Raw genomic sequence first — 14,609 nt, forward strand, 5'->3', positions numbered from 1 at the left:
CCTCTGCGGCTGCACTGGGGTGACGACAGAGGAGGAGGGATCTGCCTTTCTTCAGCGGCGCCGTGTATCAGCTGCCGGCTCCCCTGATGCATATTAAATGAGCGGGGTCTGACGTCACTAAGCCCTGTGTGAAGTCTAGCCGCCTGCTGTGGCTGCAATTAATTCACAGGGAGCGCGTCTAGACAGGCGCGAAGTTCAAAAACAGATCTTACCGTTTGAAACACTAAATATTAAAAGTGTCACCTGATCCAGTTGCTTATTTCATTTCACACAACCCTTTTTATGAAAAAAGCACAAAAAGACACAAAAGATCTTTATCTTTTAATATAGAGTGAAAGGGGAAAAAAAGAAAACATTTACTCAGTGAAGTGTGCTTAGCTCAACACTCAGCACTCAACAGTCTAATACTATTAGCGGTCTCTTATAAGAATCAGCCTTAGTGCATATTCAGTTCACTTTTTCCATTTACTAGAGTGGTACAAAATCGCATGATGAGTCAAAGGAACACTTCCATGTCTAAATCAACAAAAGTGTCTCCTACATCTTCTCAAAGATCACAAAAATTTCAGGATACCTATAACCCTCACTTTAAAGAACAAGTGGACCCCGTCAACCCATTTATGGACAGATCTCCTCATAAAGAGGTCATAGACACATCTCTCTCATCTGAAAGGAAAAATCTGGGTGACAAATCTGAAAAATTTGCATCGTCAGTCGATGTTTTAAGTTCTGAGTCTGGAGCAAACTCACCGAACTTTTCACCGGAAAGGTCAAAACTTAAGATGGACAACATCAACCCTTCTCCTACCCAAAAACTGGACGTTGAATCCATACACTCCTATATGGACACCCTCGCCCAGAAAATTATGTCTAGTATGAATCAATCATTTGAAAACCAAACTAAACTCTTACAGTCCACTTTAGACAAATTCAGCAGCAGATTAGACAGCCACGAAAAAAGGCTAACTGTCGTGGAAGAAAATACTGTTGATTTATCAAAAGACACCCATGACCTCAAAACCGAACTTCATAGATTTAAAATTAAAGTTGCAGACACGGAAGACAGAAATAGACGGAACAACTTGAAAATAAGAGGAATACAAGAATCTATTTCACCAGACAAACTAGAGGACTTCGTTAAGACACTTTTCAAAAATCTGCTACCGACACTCACAGACCAAGATCTTATCATAGATAGGATCCATAGACTTCCTAGACCACAGAATATCGACAAAGATCTACCTAGAGATACCATTCTATGGGTACACTTCTTCAAGATTAAGGAAAAAATTCCAAAATCAGTTAAGGATCGAGGAGGATTTCCAGAACCCTGCGCCCACCTCCAGTTATTTACAGATCTTTCAAAGGAAACGTTTGAAGGAAGAAAATCTTTTAAACCAGTCACCTCCGCCTTGAGGGAAAATAATATTCCTTATAAGTGGGGCTTCCCACTCAAATTTTTGGTAACCTACAAAGGAAAGATGACCGTTCTATTCTCGCCCAAGGAAGAGACTTCCTGTCTTACTATAGATACCCGGCCGCGACAGAAACTCCACTTCTCAAGAGCCCCGGTCCTCTTCAGAGAAGGGATGATTCGACAGAGAGACCTTGTCTACATATTTACTCATCTTGCAAATAAAGTCCATGGAGCCTCATTTAAGAGTCTCAAATACGGGACTAGCCAGATCTTCCTCCAGGGAAGGACCCAGCCAAGGGGTGGCTCCTTTCGGAAACCACCATTACCACCATATTAAATGGCCCTTTAAGTCAATATCCAGCTCTTTACGAGTTTATACATATGACAAGGGAAATACCAAGGCCAGGTATCCATCCACAGACAGCTGTTTCGGGGTGTTGCCCCTCATCAGTGTGGAGTAGGATTCTGGCTAGGTGGGAGCAATGTCAAGTAGACCAACATCATGAAACAATCACTGACCTCAGGGTGACCAGTCAAAGAAAACACTGCGGCAGCTGGCAAAGGTGCCCAATCAGTGAAATCCTAGGTACAATGCTCCCTGGGAAATACAAATATGCAAATTAAGTCCGTGGAGCCTCATTTAAGAGTCTCAAACATGGGACTAGCCAGATCTTCCTCCAGGGAAGGACCCAGCCAAGGGGTGGCTCCTTTTGGAAGCCATCATTACCACCATATTAAGTGGCCCTTTAAGTCAATATCCAGCTCTTTACGAGTTTACAGATATGACAAGGGAAATACCAAGGCCAGGTATCCATCCACAGACAGCTGTTTCAGGGTGTTGCCCCTTATCAGTGTGGAGTAGGATTCTGTCTAGGTGGGAGCAATGCCTAGTAGACCAACATCACGAAACAATCACTGACCTCAGGGAGACCAGTCAAAGAAAACACTGCGGCAGCCGGGAAAGGCGCTCAATCAGTGAAATCCTAGGTACAGTGCTCCTTGGGAAATACGAATATGCAAATAAAATCCGTGGAGCCTCATTTAAGAGTCTCAAACAGGGGACTAGCCAGATCTTCCTCCAAGGAAGGAGCATTGTACCTAGGATTTCACTGATTGAGTGCCTTTGCCGGCTGCCGCAGTGTTTTCTTTGACTGGTCTCCCTGAGGTCAGTGATTGTTTCGTGATATTTACTCATCTTGTCATAAGGCCTCTCTATACTTCTTGATTTCTTGTTCAGTACATTATACTGTTTATTGTTCTTCTTCCCACAGGTTTTCTCTACCACTAAAAGGTCTCATATATCACATGAGATTATATTCCTTCTAGGAACAGTTTTGTTAAGATTGTTTGATATTTCAAAAGGATGCCTCCAATGGGATCCAAACACACAAACTTTCCCCACACAGAACGTAGAGCCTACCGGCTAGGCTCCTTCTGGAGGACAATTTTGTTCGTACTGTTTTGTGTTTTTGTTGTTTTTGTTTCAAACAGGTTTATTATCTGTCTACTTTCTATTGATAAGAAGTAACATATTTATTGTTCTCTTGACCAGACCGAGTATATTCTGCAAAGGTAGGTGCACTCTGGTTCTTACTTCTCCTCTGCTCCACCTCATACCGTCCTGGCCACTCTCAAAAGTTGAAAATAAAATTTATATCATACAATGTCAGATGGCTAAATAGCCCTTGGAAAAGATTTTCTATCTGTAAAGAGGTTAACGGGTTACATCCTGATGTATTATGCCTCCAAGATACAAAGTTCAAAAAAGACAAGCACCCTTCTATAAATCATAAAAATTTCCCATTTGTTTTTGAGTCTTGCAGCCCATGGAAAAAAGCTGGGGTTTTGACCATGATTGGTAATTCGCTCTCCTTTGAACTTCTTTCTGAAGTTAAAGATGAAAAAGGCCATTACCATATCCTCATTTACAACTTGAATGGCCACACCTTCACAATAGTCAATACTTATGTGCCCACCGTCAGACAAATTAGTTTCCTAAACAAACTGATGAAAAAATTGGCCTCTTTACAAAAAGGTTGCCTGCTATTGTTAGGTGACTTCAATATGATACCAGACAATAAATTAGATTTCACCTCCCTCACCAGACAAAAAACGCAGTCATTGAATAACTGGATTTTTAATCATGAGCTATTCGATTCGTTCTGCTGCTAAAACTCCACATCTAGAGAGTTTACTCATTTTTCTGTTGGCCATCAGTCGGCTTCTAGAATCGACTTGATCCTCACAGATGTCTTTTCCTTGCCAAGGTTCTCCTCCATCTCCATACTTAATAAAACTATCTCAGATCACGCTCCGGTGACTGCAGAGCTAAATACAGGGCCACCAATTTTCCCCCAGTCCATGTGGAAATTCAACTCCTCCTTGCTTCACAATCCCTCCATCAAATCCGAAATTGACTAAAGGGCCTGTTACACTAAGCAATATCGCTATAACGTCACTAGTTTTGTGACGCTGCAGCAATATTGCTAGCGATATAGCTATGTGTGATACTTTCCTCTGACCGGCTACCCCGCTGATTATCGCTGATCGCGTGAGAATGTCCTGGGCCGTTTCTCGTCGGCCACTTCCTGCTGAGCTTCCTGCTGTGGCGACGAGTGACGTGTGGACGCAGGCAGGAGGACGTCAGGATCGCCTTGTCTGACAGGTAAGTAACGACCCCCGATCGCTGCTATATCGCTGGTGAGATCTGCCTGTTTGGCAGCTCGCTAACAACCACTTAGCGATGCACCAGCGATCCTGACCGGGTCATTTCGTGGTCGGGATCGCTGGTGCATCGTTAAGTGTAACGGTACCCTTAGCCTTACAGAATTATTTTAGTGAAAACGACTCCAACCTCCTAAATCCATTTACCTGTTGGAACGCTCACAAGGCGGTATTGAGGGGAGTTTTGATCCAAATTTCCTCCAGACAGAAAAAGATTAACAGGGACAAAATCCTAACCTTGCAAAAGTTAAACAAAACTAAAGAAGAAGAATTATGTCAATCATCTGTTTCTCCCAACAAATAAGCTGTGCAATCAGAACTTACCAATCTCAGATTGCAATTATGCACAATCATATTCAATTTTTATGATTCTGCTTTAAAATCACCTAAATGTAAACATTACCTCTCTATAAATCGTCCCTCAAAGTACATGACAACCAGAATTAAAAATATCAGGAAACAGAATAGAATTGATAACAAATTCCTCTAGCGGCACATCTTTGTTTCACCCTAAAGATATTGTAAAGGCTTTTGCCGATTAGTACAAAACTCTGTATAATATTAATCAGGACATCCCAAATACTTAGCCAACTGCCTCAGAAATTGAATCATTTCTTTCAAGCATGAATCTCCCAAAACTCAATTCAAATGATTTATTAAGCCTGTCTTCTCCCTTCACTGAAAAAGAAGTCCTGGACACTATAAATCAACTCAAAACATTCAAATCTCCCGGTCCAGACGGGTTTAGTAATGATTATTTCAAGTCTTTTAGTAATATATTAGCCCCTCACCTTGTAAAAATATTTAATACAGCTTTCCAATCAGGTCAATTTCCTAAAGAGATGCTGGAGGTAGCTATTATTGTCATCCTCAAACCCAATTCAGACACTAGCCAGGTTTCTAATTACAGGCCCATAGCGCTCATCAATACGGATGTCAAAATTTACGCAAAAATCCTGGCTAATAGGCTAAACCAATTCCTTCCGAGTCTCAAATCAAACGACCAAATTAGATTTATTAAAGAAAGGCTATCTATAGATGGAACAAGGAGGCTCATCAACATTCTCAAGATCATCTCCTCTAAAAAGCTTAAGGGTACCGTTACACCTAGCGATGCACCAGCGATCTCGACTAGCGATATGACGCGGTCAGGATCGCTGGTGCATCGCTAGGTGGTCGCTAGTGAGCTGCCACACAGTCAGCTCTCACCAGCGACATCGCTGGGGACAGGGATCACTACTTACCTGTCAGACGAGGCGATCCTGCGTCCTCCCGCCCGGCTCCACGTGTCGCTCGTCGGCGCCACAGGAAGCCCAGCAGGAAGTGGTCGATGAGGAATGGTCCAGGAGCTTCTCGCGCAATCAGAGATAACCAGCGGGGGAGCCGGTCGGAGGTAAGTATCACATGCAGCGATATCGCTAGCAATATTGCTGCAACGTCACAAAATCGGTGACTTTACAGCGATATTGCTAGCGATATTGCAGTGTGTAACGGGGGCTTAAGGCTACGGTTATCTCTCCTGATGCCGAGAAGGCGTTCGACAGCCTTAATCAGTCTTATCTTGAAGTGGCTCTCAAACACTTCGGAATGAATTCTCGGCTCATGGGGGGTATCATGGCTTTGTACTCCAGCCCTGGGGCGAGGGTATACTCTAACAATCATCTTTCCTCTAAGTTAAGAATAGCAAACGGGACTGGACAAGGTTGTCCGTTGTCGCCACTGTTATTTGCACTGGCTATCTAGCCTTTGGCCCAGCTAATCAGAGACAATAGAGAGATCTCGGGAATTAAGACCTTGCATAGAGGTTTTAAAATCGCTTTGTATGCAGACGATATCATTCTTACCCTCACTAATCGAAGCGACTCTATCACTGCCTTACAAAACCTATTCAAGATTTTTTCACGGATCTCTTATTTTAAAATAAACTACTCAAAATCAAAAATACTTGGCTTTAATCTGGGAGTAGATCAAGTGAAAATTGAGGGCCTCTCGCCTTGGGGTTGGCTACTGATGGGATGACATACTTAGGCCTAAAATTTGTCAAAAATATAGACTCTCTAATAAAAATAAGCTGGGAGCTCCTTACTAAAAAGATTATTAACGAATTCCGTATTTCTTAAGATGGTGGACTCTCTTGGTGGGGAAGAATCATGATGGTCAAATCGTACATTTTTCCAAAAATCCTATATCTACTCCGTTCACTTCCTTTAAAAATTCCCACTACTTCTCTTACAAATCTTCAAGCCTTATTGAACTACTTTATATGGGAAAACAAAAGACCCAGAATAGCCAAAAACATTCTATACAACCACAAATCTTATGGTGGAGCTGGTTCTCCAAATATTGCGGCATATTACACTGCAAATTTGGTTAAACAAAGCGCATACTGGTGGCCACATGAATCGACTCCAGATTGGCATGAACTAGAATTGTTTTTCAACAATTATAAACCTCTTCGTCTACTAATTCTGAACCAACTCCTTTATAAAAAGTAATCAAAAATTATCACCCGATTTTTCAAGCTATTTCTGTGGCCTGGAAAAATTTTCTGTTCCAAAAAAAGGCACTAACAAAGAAGTCACATTAAAAAAATCTGAAAAATAAAATGCAAAGAGAGGTGCAATGAGTGTACCTGTGTTGAAATTAAAATCCCTAACTGAATCAACAGGGTGCTCACCTTACAGGGTTGTGCCACCCTTGCAAAACCACGGTGTGAACGTAAATGGTAGTTGGGGAGCTTGTCCTCGCAACCCAGAGGGACACTGTGCGTGGCTGTCAGCAACCTCCGCTCTCCTGGTCAGTCCATCTCTCACCGGCTTCCAGATGTGAAGTTGAAACCAATCCCAGCCGTAAGTGAACACCAAGGGTCCCGGAGCTTCCCAGCACCGCCCAGCAAATGCAGGTTCTCCCACAAACAACTGCCCTCCAAGCTGCTCCTGCCGCTAATCCTCAGAGAGGAAAATTCAATGTGAAGCAACAAAAAGAGCGGTCTATAGGAGCGCTAAAGGAGAGGCAGAAAACCACTTGGTGGTGGTTTTCTGCCTCTCCTTAAGCGCTCCTATAGACCACTCTTTTTGTTGCTTCACATTAAAAAATCTGGCCTTATCAGTTATTTTTCAAGCATCCAGTCAGACTATTGACCCCATTTGGTTTGAACGTGGGCTCAAAAAACTCAAAGATTTATACGATGGCACCATTTGTACACCTTACAACAAACTCAAGAAAAGATTTCAATCTTCTACTCATGCTTTCTTACAATATGTCATCCTCAATGACATACTCCATGAGTTCCTTGCTATCTCGCCAAGAATTTCTGAACCAGCAGTTAATCTTATTTGTAATATAGATCATAATATTTTCTGGAGTTTTGAGTATACATACAAATAGTGTAATAATAGCTTTGCAGTGGTCAAGACTCAAAATATTTTCAAATGGGAAAAAGAATTACATGCAATTAGAGTTCAGCGAAACGGGTTGGTCATATTCAAAAGTCGCCGACTTTCGCTGAAGTCGGGTTTCATGAAACGAAACCCGACCATAGCGTGAGGTCGGCCACGAGGTCGGCGTCCAGAGCGCCAAAATTCACGTTTCAAAAGATGCTTCCAGCTCCCTTTTTCAGCCAATGATGGAGGATGCACACTGTGGGCAACGCGATGACATAGGCATCGGTCACCACCATCTTTGAGAAGGGCATGCAAGTGATTGGCTGGCTTTGTGTGGAGTCACAGTGGCTATAAAACGGCGTGAACGCCGACTGCCATCTTACTTATGCCGATCTTAGCATAGGGAGAGCTGCTGCTGCTGCTGATTCTGTAGGGAGAGCGTTAGGCAGGAAAGAAGAACCAAAAAACTGCTTCTGGTGTTAGCGATTTCCACTTACAACACAACACTTTGTGTGCAGTAATAGGGGAGGCTCTATTTTTGTGCATCAGCTCTGTTGGTTATTAGGCTGCCTTATAAGGCTCCCTGATAGCTGCATTGCTGTTTGCACACTGCTGTGCAAACTGCTTTTTTAAAAGCAAAAATACTTTTCTTCCTCTTTTCTTCAGTTACCAAGGGTTCATTTTTCCACCCTTTTGTGTGTGCACTGTGCAGCAGTCCTGCTTATTAGGCTGCCTGCATCCATACTTGGACTGAGAGCATCATTGTCAGCATCCTCAAATCTCTTGTGAGATCCAAAATCTCACCAATCCTATAGACACCCTCCACCTTGTCTTCACCATCCAATTTCAGCCTGTTACATTGAGGTGTAATCTCTCCTGGGCCTCAGACAATAGTTCTGCATCCTCAAATCTATAGTGAGATTCAAATTCTCACCAATCGTATAGACACCCTCCACCTTGTCATTCACCATCCAATTTCAGCCTGTTACATTGAGGTGTAATCTCTACTGGGCCTGAGACAATAGTTCTGCATCCTCAAATCTATAGTGATATTCAAAATCTCACCAATCCTATAGACACCCTCCACCTTGTCATACACCATCCAATTTAAGCCTGTTACATTGAGGTGTAATCTCTCTTGGGCCAGAGACAATAGTTCTGCGTCCTCAAATCTATAGTGAGATTCAAATTCTCACCAATCCTATAGACACCCTCCACCTTGTCATTCACCATCCAATTTCAGCCTGTTACATTGAGGTGTAATCTCTACTGGGCCAGAGACAATAGTTCTGCGTCCTCAAATCTATAGTGAGATTCAAAATCTCATGAATCCTATAGACACCCTACACCTTGTCATACACCATCCAATTTCAGCCTGTTACATTGAGGTGTAATCTGTACTGGGCCAGAGACAATAGCTCTGTGTCCTCAAATCTTTAGTGAGATTCAAATTCTCACCAATCCTATAGACACTCTCCACCTTGTCATTCACCATCCAATTTCAGCCTGTTACATTGAGGTGTAATCTCTACTAGGCCTGAGACAACAGTTCAGCGTCCTCAAATCTATAGTGAGGTTCAAATTCTCACCAATCCTATAGACACCATACACCTTGTCATAGACCATCCAATTTCAGTCTGTTGCATTGAGGTGTAACCTCTACTGGGCCAGCGACAATAGTTCAGCATCCTCAAATCTCTAGTGAGATTCAAAAATATTCAGGATTGAGAGTCCTCAGTAGTTGATACCTTTTAATGGCTAACTGAAAAGATGGTAATACATTGCAAGCTTTCGAGACTACTCAGGTCTCTTCATCAGGCTAGACTAATACAAAATCTGAAGTCACATATTTATGCACAATACAGCCTAGAAAAAATGCAATAGATAAGACAAGTGACGTGAAGCAGAACTATCAATATGGGAGAGGGAGAAACATAAATATAAACATTGGACCAGTTCATAGATAAGGAGTCTGGATGTTTTATGGTCCTCTGATTGGGGTCTAGTTCTGTGTTGCCCTGCAAGGTTTTAAAAGGAAATTCCTTAATTGATGTAAAAAGACATAAATCCATGCGACACATTCATTCCAGCACTGAGAGTGTCAAAGTTCGTCATAAATTTGTACTCCCAAACTCGTCTCTCTATCTGAGATGTGAAGTTACCTTTCAATACCAGTAATTTCATATCCATGCTGCTGTGATCAGGGATACAGAAATGTTTTGCCACAGGTAGATCCATTCTTTTTTCTCTTATTGTGTGACGATGAGCATTCATCCTTGTTCTAAGCTTTTGCCCTGTCTCCCCCACATACAGACCCCCAGTTGGACATTTAGTACAAATAATTAAGTACACCACATTAGATGTAATGCAGGTGAAAGTACCTGGGATCTTGTAGTCCTGATGTGAGTTGGGGATCTTTATCTTGTCCGTGGTCATTATAAATGGACAGGTTTTACATTTTTTCTGGTTGCAAGGAAAGGTTCCTGCAGCTGTTGGAGAGGACAGGGAGCTTCTGACAATGATGCTTCTTAAATTTGGGGGCTGCCTAAAACACAGCAGTGGGGGGTCTGGAAAAATTGATTTTAATCGGGCATCTTTTTGTAGTAAAGGTTGTAATTTCCGTGCAGCTCCCCTTAGCACCTCCAGATTTGGGTTGTAGGTGACTACTAGAGGCACTCGGTTATTTTCTTCTTTAGCTTTGTAATGTAGCAGGTGATTCCTTGACAATCTGGTGGCTCTTGTAATTTGGTTTTCAATTGTTCTTGGATGGTAACCCTGATTCAAAAAGGTTTTTTTGAGGCGACCAAGGTGTTTGTCTCTATCCATGGGGTTGGAACATATACGATTGTATCTGATGGCTTGGCTATAGATAATAGAGTTCTTTATGTGTTTTGGATGGAAACTGTCCCATTTAAGGTATGTTGGACGGTCGATTGGCTTCTGATACAGGGATGTCTCTATTTCATTGTTTTTTAGCTTAATGATGGTGTCCAAAAAATTAATCTCGGTACTGGAGTAGTTGAGTGTTAAATTGATGGTGGGATGAAATTGATTAAACTGTTCGTGGAACGTCTTTAGCTGTTGCTCAGACTCCGTCCAGATGATTAAAATATCATCAATGAAGCGGTAGTAGGCCAGGGGCCTGATGGGGCATGAGGACAAAAAATCGCTTTCAAGCTTGGCCATGAAAAGATTTGCATACTGTGGAGCCATTTTACTTCCCATAGCTGTGTCAGTCTCCTGTAGATAGATCCTGTTGTCAAATTCAAAGTAATTGTGGGTGAGGATGAATTTTATAAGTTTCACCACGGCATCAGCATCAGTCCCTGTGTTTTCCATGAAGAATTTGCAGGCATGTAAACCATCTTGGTGTGGGATATTAGAGTACAAAGATTCCACATCCATGGTGGCCAGGATGGTTCCTTCTGGTAGAGGACCTATTGCTGCTAGTTTATTCAATAGGTCAGTTGTGTCCTGAATGTAGCTGGATGTATCCTTCACCAGTGGTTTAAGAATACCCTCTACCCATCCAGATACCTGCTCAGTGAGGGTGCCCACACATGAAATAATTGGTCTTCCTGGATTTCCAGATTTGTGGATTTTGGGAAGCATGTAGAATGTCCCTATTCTTGGAGTCTCTGGTATCAGGTCATCGCCAGCTCTTATGGACTGGTCAGGCAGACAAGAAACCAACTTGTTTAGTTCCTTGTAATAGTCCTGTGTAGGATCCGACTCCAATTTTCTATAGTAGCATGTGTCCATAAGTTGCCTGTTTGCTTCCTTCATGTAGTCTGACGTATTCATCATGACTATTGCACCTCCCTTGTCAGCAGGTTTAATGATGATTTCTTTGTTGGTTTTTAAAGACTGTATGGCCTTTCTCTCCTGGGCACTGATGTTGGATGCTTGTCTCCTGTTAGTGTCTATGATTGTGGATTTTATCAAATGTCTGAAGGAGTCTATATATTTATCCAAATGAGGGTTGCGTCCAGGTGGAGGTGTCCAGTCTGACCTTTTCCTAGTTGTTACGATCCCTTTTCCTTCGGTCTGAGTGTTTTCTGAATCTTCTGTATCATTGAAATATTCCCTCAGGCGCAGTCTCCTGAAATACTGTTCCATATCACTGCAGAGTTCAGTTTTATCTAGGGCCTTAGTGGGACAAAATGAGAGTCCTCTAGAAAGCACGGCCAGTTCCACTTTGTTGGGTTTATAATCTGAGAGATTGATGACACAGTTAGATGCTTTTGTGTCTGGAATGGAGTGGTTGTCCAAGTTGTCAGGTTTTGGATTTGTTTTGTATCTGTTTGTATAGAGTCCTGAATTGAGACGCAGTCTGTGTAGTTTCTTTTCCTTGTTATGAACCAGAAAGGTCCGTAGTTTGTTGTAGTATTGTTGTAATTTTTGCTCTGTGCTTTCTGTAAGTGTTTTCCTCAGAGTTTCAAATTGCCCCTGGACTTTACTCCTTATGCTGTAGCAGACATGTAAAAGGTGGTTCCTTAGTCTCTCAGAAGTCCTGTGACAAAGGTTTTGTGCATAATGGGTATTGTAGGTATGAAGAATTGGGTTTGTAATCCAGAGTCCTTTGGGAATTAGATTCTCCTTTTTGCATTTAGATAAGAAAAAAATGTCGCTGTCCATTTGTGCACGTTTCTTCAGAAGTGGTTTTAGTTCCATAAAGATGCGGTACATTCTGGTATCCTCCATTTTGATACAGGAAAGATGTATATCTTTGTACCGTGTTAGCCAGTAGATAGAAAAATATTCAGGATTGAGAGTCCTCAGTAGTTGATACCTTTTAATGGCTAACTGAAAAGATGGTAATACATTGCAAGCTTTCGAGACTACTCAGGTCTCTTCATCAGGCTAGACTAATACAAAATCTGAAGTCACATATTTATGCACAATACAGCCTAGAAAAAATGCAATAGATAAGACAAGTGACGTGAAGCAGAACTATCAATATGGGAGAGGGAGAAACATAAATATAAACATTGGACCAGTTCATAGATAAGGAGTCTGGATGTTTTATGGTCCTCTGATTGGGGTCTAGTTCTGTGTTGCCCTGCAAGGTTTTAAAAGGAAATTCCTTAATTGATGTAAAAAGACATAAATCCATGCGACACATTCATTCCAGCACTGAGAGTGTCAAAGTTCGTCATAAATTTGTACTCCCAAACTCGTCTCTCTATCTGAGATGTGAAGTTACCTTTCAATACCAGTAATTTCATATCCATGCTGCTGTGATCAGGGATACAGAAATGTTTTGCCACAGGTAGATCCATTCTTTTTTCTCTTATTGTGTGACGATGAGCATTCATCCTTGTTCTAAGCTTTTGCCCTGTCTCCCCCACATACAGACCCCCAGTTGGACATTTAGTACAAATAATTAAGTACACCACATTAGATGTAATGCAGGTGAAAGTACCTGGGATCTTGTAGTCCTGATGTGAGTTGGGGATCTTTATCTTGTCCGTGGTCATTATAAATGGACAGGTTTTACATTTTTTCTGGTTGCAAGGAAAGGTTCCTGCAGCTGTTGGAGAGGACAGGGAGCTTCTGACAATGATGCTTCTTAAATTTGGGGGCTGCCTAAAACACAGCAGTGGGGGGTCTGGAAAAATTGATTTTAATCGGGCATCTTTTTGTAGTAAAGGTTGTAATTTCCGTGCAGCTCCCCTTAGCACCTCCAGATTTGGGTTGTAGGTGACTACTAGAGGCACTCGGTTATTTTCTTCTTTAGCTTTGTAATGTAGCAGGTGATTCCTTGACAATCTGGTGGCTCTTGTAATTTGGTTTTCAATTGTTCTTGGATGGTAACCCTGATTCAAAAAGGTTTTTTTGAGGCGACCAAGGTGTTTGTCTCTATCCATGGGGTTGGAACATATACGATTGTATCTGATGGCTTGGCTATAGATAATAGAGTTCTTTATGTGTTTTGGATGGAAACTGTCCCATTTAAGGTATGTTGGACGGTCGATTGGCTTCTGATACAGGGATGTCTCTATTTCATTGTTTTTTAGCTTAATGATGGTGTCCAAAAAATTAATCTCGGTACTGGAGTAGTTGAGTGTTAAATTGATGGTGGGATGAAATTGATTAAACTGTTCGTGGAACGTCTTTAGCTGTTGCTCAGACTCCGTCCAGATGATTAAAATATCATCAATGAAGCGGTAGTAGGCCAGGGGCCTGATGGGGCATGAGGACAAAAAATCGCTTTCAAGCTTGGCCATGAAAAGATTTGCATACTGTGGAGCCATTTTACTTCCCATAGCTGTGCCAGTCTCCTGTAGATAGATCCTGTTGTCAAATTCAAAGTAATTGTGGGTGAGGATGAATTTTATAAGTTTCACCACGGCATCAGCATCAGTCCCTGTGTTTTCCATGAAGAATTTGCAGGCATGTAAACCATCTTGGTGTGGGATATTAGAGTACAAAGATTCCACATCCATGGTGGCCAGGATGGTTCCTTCTGGTAGAGGACCTATTGCTGCTAGTTTATTCAATAGGTCAGTTGTGTCCTGAATGTAGCTGGATGTATCCTTCACCAGTGGTTTAAGAATACCCTCTACCCATCCAGATACCTGCTCAGTGAGGGTGCCCACACATGAAATAATTGGTCTTCCTGGATTTCCAGATTTGTGGATTTTGGGAAGCATGTAGAATGTCCCTATTCTTGGAGTCTCTGGTATCAGGTCATCGCCAGCTCTTATGGACTGGTCAGGCAGACAAGAAACCAACTTGTTTAGTTCCTTGTAATAGTCCTGTGTAGGATCCGACTCCAATTTTCTATAGTAGCATGTGTCCATAAGTTGCCTGTTTGCTTCCTTCATGTAGTCTGACGTATTCATCATGACTATTGCACCTCCCTTGTCAGCAGGTTTAATGATGATTTCTTTGTTGGTTTTTAAAGACTGTATGGCCTTTCTCTCCTGGGCACTGATGTTGGATGCTTGTCTCCTGTTAGTGTCTATGATTGTGGATTTTATCAAATGTCTGAAGGAGTCTATATATTTATCCAAATGAGGGTTGCGTCCAGGTGGAGGTGTCCAGTCTGACCTTTTCCTAGTTGTTACGATCCCTTTTCC

The 14,609-nt window shown here is 42.0% G+C and overlaps 1 pseudogene; it reads left to right on the plus strand.

The window, feature by feature from the left end:
* The first annotated feature begins 491 nt into the window (after positions 1 to 491).
* LOC141049828 (uncharacterized) overlaps positions 492 to 14,609 on the plus strand; it is a 36,319-nt pseudogene continuing 22,201 nt past the window's right edge.

The sequence above is a fragment of the Dendrobates tinctorius genome, unplaced genomic scaffold (genome assembly GCF_039654945.1).
Source record: "Dendrobates tinctorius isolate UK_male_01 unplaced genomic scaffold, ASM3965494v1 ptg000150l, whole genome shotgun sequence".
NCBI lineage: Eukaryota > Metazoa > Chordata > Amphibia > Anura > Dendrobatidae > Dendrobates > Dendrobates tinctorius.